At 54.8% G+C, this 20,057-nt stretch overlaps 1 long non-coding RNA gene across 1 annotated transcript; it reads left to right on the forward strand.

Annotated features, from left to right (window-relative positions):
- The first annotated feature begins 323 nt into the window (after nt 1-323).
- Nucleotides 324-18,816, forward strand: LOC135361837 (uncharacterized). The gene is made up of 3 exons (XR_010405977.1): nt 324-425; nt 17,219-17,418; nt 18,474-18,816. It is a non-coding gene; the product is annotated as an uncharacterized LOC135361837 (long non-coding RNA).
- Nucleotides 18,817-20,057: the final 1,241 nt, after the last annotated feature.

Raw genomic sequence — 20,057 nt, forward strand, 5'->3', positions numbered from 1 at the left:
GCGGCCAGCATCTAGAGTTAGGTGGCTTTTTGTCGTCAGATACAGATTCGGATGATGTCTTGTCATTTGTCAAAGGTGATGTTTCATAATTGATTAGTGTTTTCATCAGAAGAGTTACAGTTAGGGTCAAGGGAAAAATCAAAACTATTCAAAGCAGGCTTTTACTGTTTAAAAGTTGAGCCTGAGTTTCTAGTTTTTCTAAATGCATCCTCTAGATATTTTGACATGCTGTATTTTCTCTGTAGTTTCTTTGGTGGTGGAGTCAGAAGGAGAGTGTTTGGGAATTCTGGATGGAGGCATGCTGGTGGCATCAAGGGGCTTGTTGTCAGGAGCACTGGGCTGAGTTCTGGAACTGCTTGCCTGAGCCTAGGTGCGTCAGGTTATCCCACAGAGCTTCCGTTGACTCCTTATGAAATTGCTGGAAGGTAATGTCTATGGAAAGTCTTTTTTTTAAAACATTTTATTTATTTATTTGACAGAGAGAGAGATAGCGAGTGGGAACACAAGCGGGGGCGGGGGGGTGGGAGAGGGAGAAGCAGGCTCCCCGCTGAACAGGGAGCCTGATGCGGGGCTCGATCCCAGGACCCCAAGATCACCACCTGAGCTGAAGGCAGACGCCTAACGACTGAGCCACCCAGGCGCCCCTCTATGGAAAGTCTTTTTCCACAGAAACTGTTCTGCCTAATGAAGAGCCATTAAAATTGAGGTGATTTGGGCTGAATTATTCTGTAAATAATAGTTTTAATCCCCCCGTCATAGGATATGGTATTTTATTATACAAGGAGTCCTCAGAAGGTTGCAGTGAAAGAATCCGATCTCAGAGCATGTTCATATTCCATTGATATGTTACTTACAGTTTGCACAGGTAGGAAGGTAAATGGAGAGAAATACGACAGAAGGGGAAAGTAGGTGTGAACCATTCATTAAGTAGCCTTCTACCTTTGGGCCAGTGTCATTTTGGAAGAAGAGGGGGAATCCTGGAGCTCTGCAGCAGATGGGGGAGTTCCAGGTCTGGGTAAAGCTGACAGGGGCCTCAGAGGAGAGCTGAGTGCATTATGCAGGAGGGTGTGGGCAGGGCGGGCTCCAAGGCTGGCTGTGGGTCTCCCGTGTGAGAGTTGTGACAGGTGAGGGCCGTGAGCAGGTTCCTGGCTGAGGACAGGTGAGGCCCAGGTGGAGAGCTGGCCGAGCACCTTCTTCTTTGCCACCAGGCTCACCCAACACACACAACCTCATCATCTGTCCCTGTTAGTCCAGTTCAGACGTCTCAGAGTTGCCAGGCCGAGACGTTTGTTTGAGCTTCTTTCTTTGTGTGTGAAGTTTCAAAACTTTGATTATGGAAATGACGGGTCGTCAGAACATCTGTTACTCTTTCATTTCCTGCTCTTTTTTCTTTTTTAAAAATTTTTTAAAATTTTTTATTTAGCAACTTTTTAAAAAAAAAAAATTTTTATCCTGCTTTTTTTTCAATCACCAAAGAGAATCATTCCTGCTAGTGGAAGGGGCTATCTGTGTGTTTTTATTTCCCATTTTAATTAAACAATGGGAAAACAATCTTCAAAGATATTAAAAGAATCCTTTGTGAGTGTTCATGTTTTCCTGTTCCATGTACCACATTCCGATATTAGAAATTATGTTTTAAAGTAAAACACAGCCGCAGATCTGTAACAGGGTACGGTGCCCTTTGTGAGAGGGACACATGGAGAAGGAGTGTAGGTTCTTTAGGAGCTTGGGGAGTGTCTCGTCGTGCTCCCAAAGGAAATCGAGCCCCCTGTTAGCCTTCCCAATGGGGCTGCTTACCTGGTGGCCCATCTTGGGCTCTGGAAGCTTGACCCTGTGAGTCGCTTGCGACTTGAGCTGGGGAATTTATGAAGAAAACAAGGAATCCTGGAGGGTGCCTGCATCCTTTGTGCTCGGACAACTGCATGTCGCAAAGGAACCCATCACCCGTGAGTCGTGTCGGGATCCCTGAGGGTGTGGGCCTCGCTTCCTGGGCTGAGGTTGTGTCTTCCTCCTTATCTGGACCAGAGCCAGGGTGTGTGGCTATGGAGATCCAGACCCTTATGTGACCATGTCATTATTATTATTATTATTTTAAGAGAGCAATATAGACATTGACTTCGAGATACAAATATCAAAAGGAAAAACACAAAGTCAAATATATATATAATGACTCAACTCGTGGCATGTCTCATTCGTATGGGTCATGTAGGGCTGCCCGTATGAGAAAGACGAAGGAGTTATATTTTGATAGAAGTGTGCTGTGCACACATAGTGTTTTATTCTCTCATTTGCCTTATTTCTCTGAAGGGAAACTAGAGCGGTGACTGGAGCTTGGTTTCCGACTTTAAGGAATGGGAGACAAGTGAATTGAAAGAGCAATGTTGATGTTGACATGGTGCTCAGTGCCCAGTGAGCGAATGTTTGAAGCTCGGACTCAGAAGCGATGGTGTTCAGCGAGGATGTTGTCCGAGTTTCTAGCACATGGAGTCACTTGGCTGGTGTGCCTCATCGGGCCAGTTCCTGCCTTTCTAAGGGCAGCTTGGAAGTGGCTTGAAACCCTAGGGCATTTGTGGAGTGGCCTGGATGGGACAGCTGTGTGGGCCAGTGTAGACACCACCCAGGGAATTCCAGAGGTAACGATGAGCACATATGTGAGGCTGGAGTTTGCTTCTCCGTGAGAAGCATTGAGCTGGAGTGGAAAGAAGTCGCTGGGTCTTATGACTCTCTATGTGAGCAGGTCTGAGCCTGGCAGGGTAGTCGGATCAGATAGGTGGGAGGTTGTGACGCCATGGTGGTGGACCATCGCTCACGATGGGCAGGCCAGCTTGCTCCAGGGATAGGGACTGGGCTCTCCTCCCTGGCCAGCCCTCCTGCTGCAGATGTGATAAGAGAGTTGCTTCCTGTTTGGTTCTCGAGCCCTCGGCTCAGCAGGGTGGTTGGTGGGAAGCAGCTCACTCGCAGCATTATCGATTCTTGTGCAGTGTGCCCCCTGCTTCCTCAGAGGAGGCACAGCAGATGTCCTGTGCAGCAAAGCTTGGTTTGTGATGACATCACAGGAAAGAGGGACAGGTGCACCACTCTGCTTGACCACAGGAGGATTCCGGACTTCAATCACAGGTGGTTGGTGCAGGGAGGAGAGATGTTTGTTTCCCAGGACCTTGGGCAAAGGGAGATTTGGGTCCTGGGATGGGTCTCTGCTCAGCTTTCTCAGATGAGCACCTCAGGCAAGGAGAGGAAGTGTGTGTGCTCACCTGTAATCGAGGAAAGTGTCTGGTTTCAGGTCTCATGGGCAGGTGGAGTCCTCGTATGGCTCATTTTCCTGATGGTGTTCAGGGTGCAGTAGGTGGACCCCCTTGTCCCGGGCATCCTGGCTGTGCAAGAGCTCTGGGGCACCTTTTCCCCGGGGCTTTGGACCAGGAAATCGGAGGTAGTCCGTGGTGAAACCATCCGTGTAGGCCTCCGTTTCTGCCCTGCCGAGATGGACTGGTGACTGTGATAAGTTCTATATGTGGAAATATAGAGCAGGAGACAGGGCTGGCATGCTGAAGGGGAGGTGGGGGTGGTGCTTGCCATTCACGTAGGGGCCAGGTGGGACTTCACTAGGAAGGTGATCCTTGAGTCAAGATCTAAAGAAGGTGAGTGATATCACATCAAGCGCATTCTAAACGGAAGGGAAAGCGTGTGCAAAGGCCCCGGGGCAGGAGCATACCAGGTATGTCCAGGAGCAGCAAGAAGGCCCTGTGGCCACAGGAGACAGCTTAGGACATGGCCTCAGGGAGGGGACAGAGGGAGACAAAGTCACTGCAGGGCTGTGACCCCATGGGACCCTGTTTCACTGGGCCTTCTTGGCTACAGTGCTGAGAACAGGTGACAGAGGGTTGAGGATGGGCAAGGGAGGTCCATGATGAAGCTTTTCCAGGAATTCAGGCAAGAGATGGGCTCCAGTGTGGGCCAGACAGGTGGTCTCGGAAGAAGTGGTTAGTCCTATTCTGAGTACATTTTGAAGATGGAGCTCACAGGATTTGCCAATGGATTAGATATTGGGAGTGGCAGAAAGGAGGAATTGGGGTAACTCCCAGCTGTGGTTTGTTGTCCTGAGGAAGGGGAAGGAGGAGGTTTCTGGGGGTAGGAGGTAGTCCGTGTTCCCCATGCTGAGGAAGGTGCCTCTCACGGTGGATCTGCTGATGCGTGTGTCCGGGAGAACATTTAACATCTCCTCCCTCAGCAACTTTCAAGTAAAGTATCCCCCACTTTTTAAAAGTTCATGGTAAGACATTTGGGTTTTTTGAAAGATCTACGTCATTACTCGGCTTCAGTAACAGGAAGAAACCTGAAGAGGATTTCCCTCTTATGAAAGAAGTTGAAAAGTGAGCCTCGCGTTCAGCATCTGTTTTGCGGGGAGCCACTGCAGAGGCAGCCTGCACCCCAACCAGCACCTTCCTGGGAACCGCTCTCTGCGTCCAGCCCTCAGCACTTTGAATCGTGTCTGTGAGCATCTGCTGTGTTTCATCTCCATTTATTTTGGGCATCCCTTAGGAAGTTGTGCCCTGAGGCCTAGGAAAAGCCAAGGAGAAGTCATTTTTGGAGTGTGAGCACGCTCACTATTTTTTCTGTATAAATGAATGGTAATTCCTCCTTTGGTTTACACCATTTCTGCTGTGAAAGGTTTCCTAGGAACACTGTACTTTCAAATAGCAGGGGGACCTGTACCCCATCCTGCAGGGTTAGCTTTAGTCTCCATGCTGCAGAAAACGTTCCATGACTTACGCATTTTATCACTCAAACATGTGCCTTTGACCACCTTCCCACGTGCCCCCCCATCCCCGAACCTGGCAACCACCCATCTGTTCTCAGTATCTATGCGTTCAGTATTTTTGTTTCCGTGTGGAATGTCCATGACAGCACCTGGTATTTGTCTTTCTGTGTCTGAGTTACTTAGCATAATGCTCCCAAGGTCTCTGTTTCGATGTCTGGTTACTATGAATAATGCTGCAGTGAACATGCATCTGTCTTTTCGAGGTAGTGTTTTTGTGTTCTCCAAAGAAATCCACTCAGTAGAGCCATTCCTGGGTCATGTGATAGTTGTATTTATTTTTTCAGGAAACTCCATACTGTTTGTCACAGTGGCTGCACCAGTTTACATTCCCACTAACAGTGCACAGGGTCCCCTTGTCTACACACCCTTGACCACACCTGGTGTCGGTCTCTGGGATGATTGCTGTCCCTACAGTTGTGAGATGATAGCTGATTGCGGTTTTGACATAGGTTTTCTTGACGACGATTAGTGATGTTGAACAACTTTTTCTGTGTCTGTTGGCCATGTGGGTGCCATCTTTGGAAAGTATGTATTCACATATTCTTCCCATTCTTTGTACAGGTCTTTTTTGTTTGTGTCTTTTGATTTGTAGGAGTGTTTTGTGTATTTTGGATATTAGTTTCTTCTCCCACATATGATGTGCAGATTGTTTTTTCTCATTGGGTAGGTCGCCTTTTAAGTTTTGATGGTTTCTTTTGCCACATAGAAATTTTTGTTTGATGTCGTTCCACTTGTTTATTTTTGCATTTGTTGCCTTTGCTTTTGGTGTGCGATCTAAAAGACTCTTTGCCAAAACCAATGTGGAGACACTTACTACCTGTGTTTTCTTCTCGGAGGTTTATGGGTTCAGGTTTTATATTCAAGTCATTTATCCATTTAAAATTTTTATGTGTGCTGTAAGAAAGTGATCTAGTTCCATTCTTCTGCATTTAGTGTCCAGTTTTCCAGTACCGTTCACTGAAGAGACAGTCCTTTCTCCATTGTATATTTTCCGCTCTTGTGTCGTAAGTTAAGACCATATATGTGTGGGTTAGTTTCTCAGGTTTCTTTTTGTTCTTCTCCTCCTCCTCCTCTTCTCTTCCCCTTCCTCCTTCCCCTTCCTCTTCCCCTTTTCCTCCTTCTCGTCCTCCTTTATTTTTTTGTTTTACAGTTTATTTTTTGGGAAAGTATTTTTCTTGTTGGAATATATGCAGTGTGGACTTTATTGATTACATGTTCATACTATTTGTTAGGACATTTCTCTGACATGTGTGTTTTTGTCAATGAGTTGCTGGATCTATAGCTTTCAACAGGTTTAACATTTGGGTAGAACTACTCAATAAATGTTATATTCTTCCATCAGATAAGGGATTGTGTCTGGTCGTCTTTTGTGATGCAATCAGTTGTGTTGATTGATATCTCTGTTTCCTTTTCCGTGATAGGTTTATTAAAGCGATTTTAATATTTCTTAAAAACATGGATTCTAAATCATCCTTATTTAATAATATATATTTATATAAAACAAGTTTAAAGAAATGCATTTATTGGCATCAGCTGTTGAAAGAGGACATAAATATTAATTCCCATTCAGAGTTAATAATAATTGTATCAGAACTAAGTTTAAATATACCTTTAATGTACCGACTCTATGAATAAACTTTGCCAAAAGTGCTATGATTATCATTTTCTGAGCTTTCTCTTCTGTTCCACTGAGCTGTGTTTCTAGGCCAGTACCATACAGTTTCGATGACTACAGCTTTGTCATCTTGCTTGAAATGCGGGAGTGTGGTGACTCCTGCTCTCTTCTTCTTTCTCCCGATTGCTCTGGGTATTTGGTGTCTTTTGTGATTCCATACGAATTTTAGGACTGTGTTCTATTTCTTTGAATAATGCCACTGGAATTCAGATAGGGATTTCATCACATCTGTAGATCGCTTTGGTTGCGATGGACATGCTAACATGATTACTCTTTGGTTAACGAGCATGGCGTATGCTTCCATTTATTTGTGTCGTCCTCCGTTTCTTTGACTCATCCATTTCCCGTCAACACACCCGTGTTTTTCCTTCCTTTTCCACCATGTGTTCAGTGTACCAGCTCTTTCTCATTCTTGGTTACTTTTAATCCTAGATTTTTTTTTTCTTGATGCAATTGTAAATGGCATCGCCTTCTTATTTTCTGTTTGTGAAGGTTTGTCATCGGTACACAGAAATGCAACAAGTTGGGGCGCCTGGGTGGCTCGGTCAGTTAAGCGTCTGCCTTTGGCTCAGGTCAGGATCCCAGGGTCCTGGGATCGAGACCCACACTGGGCTCCCTGCTCAGTGGGGAGTGTGCTTCTCCCTCTCCCTCTCCCATGTACCCTGCTTGTGCTGTCTCTCTCTCTGTGTCAAATAAATAAATAAAATCTTGAAAAAAAAGAAATGCAACAGGTCTCTGTATATTGACTTTGTATTCTGCAGCTTTACTGAATTTGTTTATTCTAACAGTTTTTTGGTGGAATCTTTAGGGACTTCTATATATAGTATTATGTCATTTGCAAATACTGACAGTTTTCCTATTTGGATTTCATCTTTTCTTTTTCTTTCTTTCTTCCTTTTTGTCTAATTGCTTTGGCTAGGGCTTTCAATACTGTGTTGAATGAAAGTGATGAGAGTGGGCATCTTTGCCTTGTTTTTGATCTTAGTGGAAATGTTTTCAGCTTTTCAGCCTTGAGTATGATGTCAGTTGTGAACTTTTCATATATGGACTTTGTTGTCTTGAGGTGTTCCCTCTGTACCCAGATGGTTTAGAGTTTTTATCACAAATGCATATTGAACCTGTCAGGTATTTTTGTTGAGGTACAGCTGAATGTGGGGGCTCGCTGGGATAGTCATGCAGATGTCTCCAGGTCATAGACCTTTCCGTAGTTCCACATGGCACGGGATCCTTCTGGGTGGCGGCCTGAGTCCTCTCCTATTCCTCAGGTGTCCCCAGTGCCTGGGGCTTTGTATCCAGGACTCTGGGGACAAAGCCATCAGAACCCAAGCCAGGGTTAGGGTTCGGGACTAGGGGCATAACAGGTCCGATCTGCAAGCACCGTGGCAGGCTTTCCAGGGGACTGAGTTGAGGGCGTCGATCAGGATGAATGTCATGCTAGGGATTTTGGCCAGAGTGCCGCTGAAAGCGGGGGTTCGCTAGGATGGGCATACGGAGTTCCCAATGGCGAGGTTTCCTTCTGTGTGGCAGTCTGAGTCCTCCGGTATTGCTCAGTTGTCACCAGTCCTTGGAGTTTAGAGGAAGATCTCTGGGGACAGGCCCTTCAGAAGCCAAAATAGGGTTAAGGTTAGGGCTTAAGTGCATGGTAGGCCCGATCTACCAGGACTGTGGCGAGCTTCCCGGGGGGCTGTGTTGTGGGCGTGGGTCAGGGTGAGTGCCAGGCTGAGGATTTTAGGCCCGACCGCTGAATGTGGGAGATTGATGGGGTGGGCATGCAGGTTTCTCTTGCCCTGAATGCTTTCTGGAGTCCAAATGGCAAGGTTTCCTTCTGGGTGTCAGGCTGAGTCTTCTGGTACTTCTCAGGTGGTCTCAATTCCTGGGGCTTTGGAAACAGGCCTCTGAGGATCGACTCCTGAGACTCAAAGCTAGGTTGCAGTTAGGGCCTAGGGCCTTGGCAGGTTGAATCTACGGGCGCTATGGCTAGCTTCCTGGGGGTCTGAGTTGAGGGCATGGGTCAGGGTGAGTGTGAAGCTCATGGTTTGCGGCCAGGGGGCCAATGAAAGTGCATGTATGCTTTAATGTGCATGCAGCGTAGTCCTGCTATGAAGCCTTTCCAGAGTTCCACATGGCGCGTTTTCTGTTTCAGTGGCAGGCTGAGTCCTCTGGTACTGGTCAGGTGTCCTAAATACTGGGGATTGGAGCCAGGCCTCTGGGGACAGACCCCTCAGAAGCCTCCATAGGATGACGGTTAGGGCTTGGGGGCATGGCAGGCCCCAAGTGCCGGCGCTGTGGTGAGATACGGGTGGTTTGACTTAAGGGCGTTCATCAGGATGAGCGTCAAGCTCATGGATTTCGGGCAAGGGGCCGATGATACTGGGGGTTCGCTGGGCTGGGCATGCAGTATCCTTGTGCTCTGAATGCGTTCCGGAGTTCCCAAAGGTGTGTTTTCCTTCTGGGTGACAGGCTGAGTCTTCTGGTCTTGCTCAGGGGTCCCCATCTCAGTGGCTTTGGAGCCAGACTTCTGCGCACAGACCCCTGAGAACTCAAATTAGGGTCAGGGTTAGGGCCTCCGGTCATCTTGGCCCAGATCTGCCCATGCTGTGCGATCTTCCCGGGGCTCTGAGTTGAGGGCGTGGGTCGGGAGGAGTGTTAGGCTCAGGGTTGGCCTCCAGGGGGCCCCTAAAAGTGCAGTTTCGCTTGGATGGGCATGCAGATTTCTCCTGCTATGAATGCTTTCCGGGGTTCCAAATGGCGGGGTGTCCTTCTGGGTGGCGGCCTGAGTCACTTGATACTGCTCGGGTGTCCCGAATCCTTGGGGATTTGTCGCCAGGCTCTGGGGACAGACTGCTCAGAAGCCAATCTAGGGTTAGGCTTAGGGCTTAGGGGCATGACAGGCCTGATGTGCCAGCCCTGTGATGAGCTTCCCGGGGTCTGAGTTGAGGCCGTGGGTCACGGGGGAGTGTCAGGCTCAGGGACTGCAGCCTGCGCACGTTGAACTTGGGGTTCGTTGGGATGGACCGGCACAGTTTGCTGCTCTGAATGCATTCTGGAGTTCCAAATGGCATGTTTTCCTTTTTAGTGGCAGTCTGAGTCCTCTGGTGCTGGTCAGGTGTTCCAGATCCCTGGGGCTTTGGATCCAGGCCCCTGGGGACATACCCTCCAGAAGCCTCCGTGGGTTACGGTTAGGGCCTAGGGGCACGGCAGGCCTGCCCTGCAAGCACTGTAGCATGCTGTTGGGGGTTTGTTTTGTGGGCGTGGGTTAAGTTGAGTGTCAGGCTCAGGGTTGGCCGCCAGAGGGCGCCAAATTTGTGCGTTCCTTGGGATGGGCATTCAGACTTCTCCCGTTCTGAATGCTTTCCGGAGTTCCAAGTAGTGTGTTTGAATTCTTTTTGGCAAGCTGAGTCCTCTGGTGTCGCTCGGTTATTGCCATCCCTGGGGCTTTGGAGTCGGGCTTCTGGGGACAGAAACTCAGTAGCCAACCTAGGGATACACTTACGGCCTAGGGTCATTTCAACCCTGATGTGCCCACACTGGGGCAAGCTTCGGGGAGCTCGGGGGTCTGAGTTGGGGGTGTGGGTCAGGGTGAGTGTCAGGCTCAGGGTTTGTGGGCAGGGGACCGTTGAAAGTGGCATTTCGCTGGGATGGGCAAGCAGAGTTCTACTCTGAAACGTTTGGCCCGAGTTCCAAATGGTACGGTTTCCTTCTGGGAGACTGAATCGTCTGGTATTGCTCAGGTGCCCCCAATCCCTGTGGCTTTCGAGCCAGGCCTCTGGGACCAGAGCCCTCAGATGCCAATGAGGGATAGGGTTAGGGCCTAGGGGCATGGCAGGCCCGACGTGCCAGCACTGTGGCCTGCTTACTGGGGATTGTCTTGAGGGCTTGGGTCAGGTTGAGTGTCAGGCTCAGGTTTTGCCGCCAGAGGGCGCCAAATTTGTGCGTTCCTCGGATGGGCATGCAGAGTTCTCCTGGTCTGAATGCTTTCCCGAGTTCCAAATGGTGCGTTTTCCTTCTGGGTGGCAGCCTGAGTCCCTTGATATTGCTCGGGCGTCCCGAATCTTTGGGGCTTTGGAGCGAGGTTCTGGCGACTGACTCCTCAGAAGCCAACATAGGGTGAGGGTTAGGACATAGGGGCATGGGAGGCCTGATCTGCCAGTGCTGCGTCGAGGTTCCCGGGGGTGAGGGTTGAAGGCGTGGGTCAGGGGGAGTGTCATCTCTTTTCTTAGGGTACGGGTTAGGGTATGGGTGAGGTTACGGGTGAGGGTTAGGGTACGGGTGAGGGTACGGGTTAGGGTACGGGTGAGGGTACAGGTTAGGGTTAGGGTACGGGTTAGGGTTAGGGTACGGGTTAGGGTACGGGTTAGGTTTAGGGTTAGGGGTTAGGGTTAGGGTACAGGTTAGGGTTAGGGTTAGGGTCTCCCTGTCCTCTGCTGTATAGAGACCATTCTCCTCCGGTAACCAGATTGATCATTTCAGAACATAACCTTTGAGCCTCTCTGCGATCCGATCCCCACCTGTCTGTACTCTCCAGCCTCACCTCTCCCACTGCAGCCCCCCTCTGTGGGCCACCAAGCTGTGTGGTTGTTCCACATGTGCCTTGGGCCTGACTCCAATCCTTTACATTCTCTGTGCCCTCTGCCAGGAGCACTCTTCTCTCCCCTTGCATCATGTCTGGCTTGTTCCCCCATTGGCTGGGCCTCTACTTGCCCCCTGGTGACCTGACTCATGTCTGCTGGGTGTATGTGCTCGCCCATATTTAAATGTAGTATCCACCTTCCCTGTGTGAGCGATTTACTAACCTGCGAAGTATGGGGTAGGCACAGGGAAGTAGTCTTAGTGCCTGTGTAAAAATGTCAGTCTCAGGGTGCCTGGGTGGCTCAGTCATTAAGCGTCTGCCTCGTGCAAGGTCTCATGCTCGAGGTGCTCTAGCTCTGTATCGCCCACTTGCTGACCGTGGGTGAGATGCTGACCCACCGGTTAGGCTGGGAGCTCCGAGGGCAGGGAGGGTGTCTGGGGGTCCCCTCTGCGTTCCAGCGAACAGACACAGGTGTGGGTGATGCACGCGTGGAAGAAAGCGTGAACACAAGAGTCTGTGGCCCAGACCTCTCATCTGTAACAACATCCGCCACATCACGGTGCTGCTGGGGGAATCCCACCGATTCACTAAACTTTGAAGTGCTACCACCTCCCAGGCACTGTTCTGGGGGTTGGGGACCCAGCGGTGAGGAAGCACGGTCCCTGCTCGCATGGGGCTGGCCGGAGCAGAGGTCCAACGAGGACTTCAGGTCCCCGGCAAGTGTCTCTGCTCAGCTGGGGGCAGCTGCCGGGAGCAGCGGGTCAGGCCCTTGTCCCCGTCTGGCAGCTCAGGACCGACCCGCGTGGGGTGCGTGGTGAAGGGGATGCAGGATCCTTGGTCTGCATCCCCCCGTAGCCATTACCCCCATGTAGCCGGTCCCGTCACCGTCCCGAGTTTTGTCATCCATGAAGTGGGCAGGGGAGGAAAGCCGTTCGTGGGTTCAAGAGCCCTATCCAAGTGCGGAACCGGGTCTAGATTATCTCTGGAGGGGGATTCAGCTCCAGCACCTGCCCCAGAGCTCAAGCCAGGTCCTACACTGATGCGTGCCGCAGCTCCTGAGACTGGGGCAGCTGCAGCTTCGGCTGTCACGCCAGCTCTGGGATCAGAGCCCGGTTTGGAGCTTGAGCAGCTCCAGCACCAGCTAGGGAACTCGCCAGCCAAGGGCCAGCACCTTCACCGTCACACCCTCGCCATCGTGCACGAGGTCAGGAGAGGGGCTGGGGGCGGGAGGGTCCCTGCTGGGCAGGTCACCCCGGGTACCTTGGTCACTCCACTCAGAGCTCCCCCTCCCCACCCTTCCCACAGGTCACAGCCCCAGGGATCCCCACCCCTGCTTCCCAAACAAGGCTCAAGGTGGACAAGCAGACCTGGGATGTTGGAAGTTGAGGCTTGTACCTTCAACACTGTATACGTGTTGACCCAGAAACTCCACTTTATGGATTCTGTTGCAAATAGAGGTTGATGGACACGGTGTTCCCTTCAACAGGGTGGGAGTGAGCTGCCCACGCTAGGTGATGGGTGCACGTGTGGCCTGGGATGGGTGCTGCTCACTGTTCTCCCAGACAGGGGTGCCCGTCACCCTTCTCTCCCGGGGACCTCCGTTTCTTCACGTTCTTGCCAGGGCTGCTGGTCCCCAGACCAGACACCTGCCAGTCTGAGGGTGACCAGTGCTGCCTCCATAGGGTTTCCTTTGCCAGAGTCCTTCCCCGGGAGCTCCTGCATCTCTGACTCCCCCCATGCCTGTCCCCCTCCCCTTGGACTTGCATGCATTTCATCTCTGTCCCTGTGGAACCCAGTGACTTGGAACATGGTTTGGACCAGAGGCATGGGAAACCTTTCTGTGGCCTTGGGTTGTGAGCAATGCTTTGGCCCTTTGGGGTGTGTCTTCCAGCTTTCTGCATTTCCCTGGTTTCTCTGTGGGTCACAGGAGGAACCAGCCCTTTCCTGTCTGGGGTCAGGCTGAGGTGTCCCAGCAGGAACAGGGGTCTCCGCCCCGAGATTGTGTCCATATTTACCAAAGGGGGCTCTATGGTTACATCTCATCTGTAATCCATCGGGGTTTTCAACATCAAATAAGGGAAATTCTATGTCAAGTCAACACAGAAAAGAATGAGTCCCCTTTGAAAATAGGGGGGCAGACACAAAGGCCCATACTGTGTGATTCCACGTACAGGAAACATCCAGAACAGGTAAAGGAACAGAGAGAGGAAGCAGCTTAGGGGTTTCCAGGGAGGTCTTCTGGTTCGGGGACTCCTTTGGGGAAGCAGATATTCCACAGCCATGTTCTGTGGTGTGGTGGCCCAGCGTTGGGAATGTACTTGATGCTCAGGACTTGTTCAACTGAAAACAATTCATTTTATTTAAAATGAATAATAAACAGCATATAGGACATGGAAAGAGAATAGAACAGTTAATATGAACCCGAGAGAAAGAACATAGGGAAAGGGGATGAAACAATCTGGCGGGGCATCGGGGTCGGATGATGGAGCTAAGGGTAATGGTACAAGGAGCTCTCCCCGTGAGGATGTGGGCTCTGGATGTGGTTCTGGGAGCCCTGCAGGAGCAGGAGGAGGGGCAGGGCCAGATGCAAGAGCAGGGCCAGATGCAAGAGCAGGGCCAGGGGCAGGATCCACGGTAAGAGCTGGGTCAGGGGCAAGTACAGGAGCACAGGCAGGGCCAGGGGAAGGGGCAGCGGCCCTGGAAAGCAGGGGAAGGGGCATCGGCTCGGGCAGGGGCAGGGGCAGGAACAGGGACACCGGCAGGGGAAGGGGCATTGGCTCTGGCGGGGGCAGGAACAGGGATGCAGGCAGGGGAAGGGGCATCGGCAGGAACAGGGACGCACGCAGGGGAAGGGGCATCGGCTCTGACAGGGGCAGGGGCAGGAACAGGGACGCAGGCAGGGGAACGGGCATCAGCTGTGGCAGGGGCCGGAACAGGGACACAGGCAGAGGAAGGGACAGGTGCAGGGGCAGGGGGTGGGTCAGGGGCAGGAATGGGCCCACACGCAGGGGCAGGGAAACGGGTAGGGAAAGGGGAAGGAGCTGGGTCAGAGGCAAGGATAGGAGCACAGGGAGGGGCTGGGGAAGGGACAGTTGCAGGGGCAGAAGCCGAGTCAAGGGCAAGAACAGGAATACAGGCAGGGGCAGGAGAAGGGGCAAGATCCAGGGCAGGAGCTGGGTCTGGGGCAAGAACAGGAACACAGGTAGGGGAAGGGGCAGGTGCAGGGGCAGGAGGTGGGTCAGGGACAGGCACAGGACCACAGGCAGGGGCAGGGGCAGAACCCGGGTCAGGGGCAAGAATAGGAGCACAGGCAGGGGCAAGGGAAGGGATAGGATCCAGGGCAGGAGCTGGGTCAGGGACAAGAACAGGAACACAGGTAGGGGAAGGGGCAGGGGCAGGGGCAGGAGGTGGGTCAGGGACAGGAACAGGACCACAGGCAGGGGCAGGGGCAGAACCCGGGTCAGGGGCAAGAATAGGAGCACAGGCAGGGGCAAGGGAAGGGGCAGGATCCAGGGCAGGAGCTGGGTCAGGGTCAGGGTCAGGATCCGGATCAGGGGCAAGAACAGGTGCACAGGTAAGGGAAGGGGCTGGTGCAGGGTCAGGAGCTGGGTCAGGGGCAAGAACAGGTGCACAGGCAGGTGCTGGGGAAGGGGCAGGTGCAGGGGCAGGAGGTGGGTCAGGAGAAGGGACATTGGCTCTAGCAGGGGCAGGGTCAGGGGCATGGGAAGGGGCAGGAGTTGGGGCAGGGGCCGGAACAGGAGCACAAGCCGGGGAAGGGGAGGGGGCAGGTGCAAGGGGAGGGACAGGGTCTGCCGCATTGGCACGTACAGGACCCGGGGCAGTATCTGGGTCAGGGGCAAGAACCGGGGCACTGGCAGGGGTAGGGATGGGTCAGGATCCAGGGCAGGAGCTGGGCCGGGGGCAGGAGCAGGGCCACAGTTCGGGGCAGGCGCAGGGGTGGCGGCTCTGGCAGGAACAGGGTCAGGCACAGGGGCAGGCTCTCCGGAGGCAGGTTGTCCAGCAGGCCCTTCCTGGCCCCCGTCAGGCTCTCCGTGGGCGGGTGCTGGGTCACCTGCCGGCTCCTGGTCTCCTGCTGAAGTCGCAGCCACCACCCCTCCATCCAAAGCTGCCGATGGAGTTGGAACCGGCTCTAGCTCCTCAGGTGGGGGAGCAGCTGTGAGAGGAGAAAAGCTCACCCCGAGCCTGCTCTCCGTGGAGACAGAACCCAGCCCAGGGCCTCCCAGAGAAGCCGCAGCCAGGAAGGAGCCCTCCCCGGGGCGTCTCCCCGACCGCAGTCCACCCGCTGGGCGCTCTGAGCCCAATCGTTGCTCCAGGCCCCACACCAGGCTCTGGGGGCTCCTCCCTGTGGGGCCAGCCCCCACCCTTCCGCACACACCCACGGGCACCCAGCCCCGGGCTTCTCAGCCTCAGGCTCGGTCTCCGTGGGCTCCGGCTCCTGGAGCACAATGCAGTCAATGACCACCAGGGACAGTGGTCTGGGTGGTGTCGGAGGCCTCTCCCCGCAATCCCCAGCACCTGCTCCAGGGGAGTCCTGTGGGGTCACGCTCCGGATCCCGGACATGGAGTGGGTGTCCGCCAGCCTCGTGCCGATCTCATCGGAGGTCTGCAAAGACAGGGACGGGTAGCCGGCCTGGAGGCATCCCAGTCCTGCGCGGCCAACCTCCCTGTCCCCTGCCCAGTCGCCCTGCTGCTCCCAGATCAGACACACACCTGTGGGTGCACAGCCCTGCACGCGGGACAATGACCCATCCCTGCAGGGCGATCGAGATAAACCCTGGGCAGAAGCTCACAGCCCCCCACACCCCGTCCCACCCAGCCAGCCTGGACCTTGAACATGACCTGCCCACGGGTTATCTGACCCCTCATCAGCCTGCTCTTGAATGGCGTTGGCCCACCCCACATGACCCCTCTTCACACACACACACACACACACACACACACACAAACACACACGGAGGGGAGGGGACCTGGGGCTGCACAGGTGGATTAGACCCTGTGGGGCTGGGTGGCCGGCTCTGGGCCTCCTGGTGTCACCTTTCGGGCCTTCCGGCCAAATGGCCAGAGGCGGTGGGGAGCCCTGATCGGACATCCCCAGCGGGGGCCAGCGTTTGCAGGGCGGGCTTTCTTCAGCCTGCAGCATCCAGACTTAGGGAGGCAACAAGCCCACATGTTCATGGTTGGATGATCTCCAATGAAATGAGCTGGGCAGGGGGCTGTCTCTGGAATGTGGGTGCCTTGTTAGCTGGGTTCCAAATTCTTTGGACTCTGTTGTCAGGGAAGTGAGGTCACCACTGCCTGGGGTCCCCTTACCCAACTTCCTCCTCACACAGGACCCCCACCCCCGAGGGCCCCCTCCCCCAGCTGCTCAATGGTCCCCCTCCCCCCATGCCCCATTCATATAGTGACTCCCTCACAGCCCACCCACAGCCTTCCCAAGGCCTGGGTGCAGCTGGTGTCCCCGCTGTGAGGACACAGAGCTGGCTTCAGACTGGGCTCCTGTGCGTGCCCAGGCCTGTGACCCTGGACAGACCCCGTGCCTCTCAGGGCCTCCCCAGGCTCCCCATCTGCACAGTGGGGTGTTCTGGCTTCTACTCCTAGGGACGCCATCAGGGGTAGGACCTCTACATACATTCCGTACTTGCTATCACAGGAGGCTGGGGCACACTTGGCAATGCAAGGATGAGCCAGGGGCTGGGCGGGACATGGAGCACAGCTCAGAGGGGCCTGGGTCTGCTCTGGGGTCTGGGCAAAGCCACCCCCTTCTTGCCTGTTCCCAGCCCCTGTGGGAAGGTTGCAATGAATGGATTCCGACCTTGTCCCCTGGTGATGCACACTTCCAGGGGCTCCCATTAGGTTTAGGCTCAGGCCCTGGGGCCTCGTCTGTGCCCATGTGCTGGGAAGTCCCCACAGTGGTTCCCGGGCATTCCCGCATCCTGCTCACACATCCCTGTGGAATCCCCTCCCCTCCGGGGTGGATGGCCTGTGTGACCGCGCTCTCAGGAAGAGAATGGGGCAAAATGCTGGGATGTCATTTCCAAGCTGATGGAGGAAAGTCTGTGACTTCTCCTGGTTCCCTCTGTCATGTCATTCTCTGTCTCCTTATCTGTTTCTGTCTCTGTCTCTGTGTCTCTCACAGGAGCAGGATCTGTGGACTCCAGGGGTGATGTGAGAAACCTCAGAAGCCTCCCTTGTCCGTGTTTCCCTCTTCTGTCCCGGTGCTCCATTCCTTTCTAAGGCCTTGTCACCCGGACCAGAGCAGTGAATCTGGAACCTCTTCCAAATGGAGACCCGGAGGCTGCAACAAGGAGGGTCTTGGCCTTGGTCCCCAGACTAGTGGTCAGTGCTCTGCCACGTTCTGCGTACCCAGGTCCTCAGCCCCCCAAGCCCCCAGTCTGTCCCCTGCTCAGAAGGACCTCGAGGGAGCACAAAGCATTTTCCCAGGACTGGGAGCACAGTGGGTCGGGGATGGAGATCCAAGGCCAACAGGCTCTTCCACAAGCCTGTGGGACCCTAGGGACACTGCATCTCTACAGCCCAAGTGACAGAAGAGTAAGCTGAGGCCTTTGTGCTGTAGCCCCTCTGGACTTGGGGGTGGGTATCTCTTCTTGCTTTCAAGTGCCCAGGCTGGTGATGGACACCGGAACCCAGACCCTGTCCTCTCTCAGTGCCCTGGCAACCCCCCTGGGCCCCTTGGGGACCCCTGACCCTCGGCCTGGCCTGTCTCCCCTCCCCATGCTATGGATCTGGGTCCTTGCCAGGAGTCCTGATGCCCTGCCCCATGGCCCAGCTATCTGCAACCTGTTTCTTCTTTCCCCCCTGTCACCCACCTCGCTCCCAGGGTGTCCTCCCCTTCTGACCCCCAGCTGGGCATTCAGAGTGGTGTGTGTGTGTGGGGGGGGTGGGTGTGCAGGTGCACGTGCCTCTACGTGCCTGGGGATGCCAAGGTCATGTCGCCACATGGGACGGGGTGGGTAGCTCTTCCCGAGGATCTGAGGGGCTCTCACCCCCAAAGCAAACCTCATGGGAGGGTTGGGACTGGCCCAGGACTGGAGAGCAGCTCCTTGGACTCTGCACCCCTCGGTTGTCCTGGGCCAGTCCCTGCCTCTCTTGACCCAGGTTCCCAACTGTCCCTGAGGGTCGGACATGGAAAGGCTTGAACGTGGCTGCTCCTCCAGGGTTAGGTGGGGGACAAGTGCACCAGGCACGCAGGCCTCCCCACCGAGAGGGCCAGCCAGGTGTGTCATGGCCAGGTGTGCACAGACGACCTGCCCACAGCTCCTGTACCATGACCCAGCCCTGCGGCAGATGTGCATGAGACCCATGGCTCCGCACCTGACCGGTCCCCCGCGTTCCCTCACCACCTCAGAGACAAGGGCTCTTCTTCGTCCTAGGGCCCGTCATCCTTCGGACAATGAGAGCAGAGGGATCCGTATCTAGAGGAGGCCGGCAGGGCGTCCCACGGAACGTCGTGTGCCCATCTCTGCTTTGTCGTCTAGGCTTAGCGGCGGACCCCCACCTAGAAAGAGGCCCGCGGGGCAGGGACATTTGTCTGCCCTGTTCCCTGAATTATGGAAAATGTCTAGAAGGGGCTTCCTGTCCATTTGTGGAGTCGATGAAGCCCAGCCAGCACCTTTCAGATGTCTGAGTGGCTCTGGGGCCCCTCTGCCAGCCCCCTGGGATCCCTGCTCTGGTTCCACCCAGGATGGGAGCCCCAGATGGAATCTGAAACCTCCTCACAGCCAGGAATGCGGCTTTGCCTGGGACACAGGGCACCGAGGCTTGGGGCAGAGAGCTCCTTCACGGTGGAGAGGAACCGCCTCAGCCCCAGGCCACCCTCCCCGTGGGCCGGCCACAGGGTCGGGGAGCGGTCCCAACAGGCCCGACGGCAACCCCGTGTGTGGGGCCTGGCCTCGTGGCACGCAGGGTCCCCAGGAGACACCTGAGGTTCGGAGAGGGGACGTGCCAGGCCCGAGACACACAGCCCGCAGGTGAGGGGGAGCCTCCGGGCAGGACGGGGGGCCCTGCTCACCTTGGTGACCAGCAGGTGTGGGAAGGGCTGGGGAGGCGTTCCTCTGGGAGGTGCTCCAAGAGAGGGGCCACAGGAGAGGGCCTGGCCCGGCTCCAGCAGCTTCCTCAGGCTGTCAGCACGGACCGCCCACAGCCTCTGGCTCGCCCCCAGCGGCAGGGCCCACTCAGGTTCACGGTCGGGCTGATCTGTGGATAAAGGAGGGACAATTCACAACACAGAAACTGCAAAACTATTCCTGTCCGTGTCCTGAAGTGCAACAGAATATCCAAATTGGTTCGGATTATCTTCCACGTATGTGAAGGGTGATTTTGTACCTGGCCAAGGCGGGGGCTGGACCGGGTGTGTGTGTCTGTGTGTGAAGGACCAGGTGTGTGTGTGTGTGTTTGAAGGACTGGGTGTGTGTGTGTGTGTTTGGCGTGTGTGTCTGTGTGTGTGTGTCTGTGAAGGGAGCAGCCCAGACCCCTTGGGTTGAGATCATGGCCACGTAAGGGGCACAGCCATCGTGGCACCCCGGGTCGTCAGTGTCCCGGATGGCGTCGGGGCAGGAGACCCTCCCAGCCCTCCCCGAGCCCGGTCCTGGAGCGCCCTCGTCCCCACACTCCCCCTGAGCCCGCACCAGCCCTTACCGACTGCCTGGTGCACGTGCCCCACGCCGGGGAGCCATAGAGTGAGGCTCCTGTTGACCAGCTTGTCCCCAATTTCTTCCATGGGGCTTTGCGAAGACAGTGAGCGGCGCCCGGCCCGGAGGCATCACAGCCCTGCCCGGCCGTCCTCACCGTCCTCCTGCCCAGCCCCACTGCTGCCCCCAGATCAGACACAGCCCTGTGCGGGCACAGCCCTGCGCCTGGGGTGCAGTGACATGTATTGACAGGGCTCCGGATCAACCCTGGGGAGAAGGAGGCCGCCCCAGCACACCCCGTCCCACCCAGCCAGCCTTGACCCGGGG

This window comes from Mirounga angustirostris, unplaced genomic scaffold, assembly GCF_029215605.1.
Source record: "Mirounga angustirostris isolate CCGP_5_RB_7025 unplaced genomic scaffold, mMirAng1.0.hap1 SCAF_10, whole genome shotgun sequence".
Lineage (NCBI taxonomy): Eukaryota > Metazoa > Chordata > Mammalia > Carnivora > Phocidae > Mirounga > Mirounga angustirostris.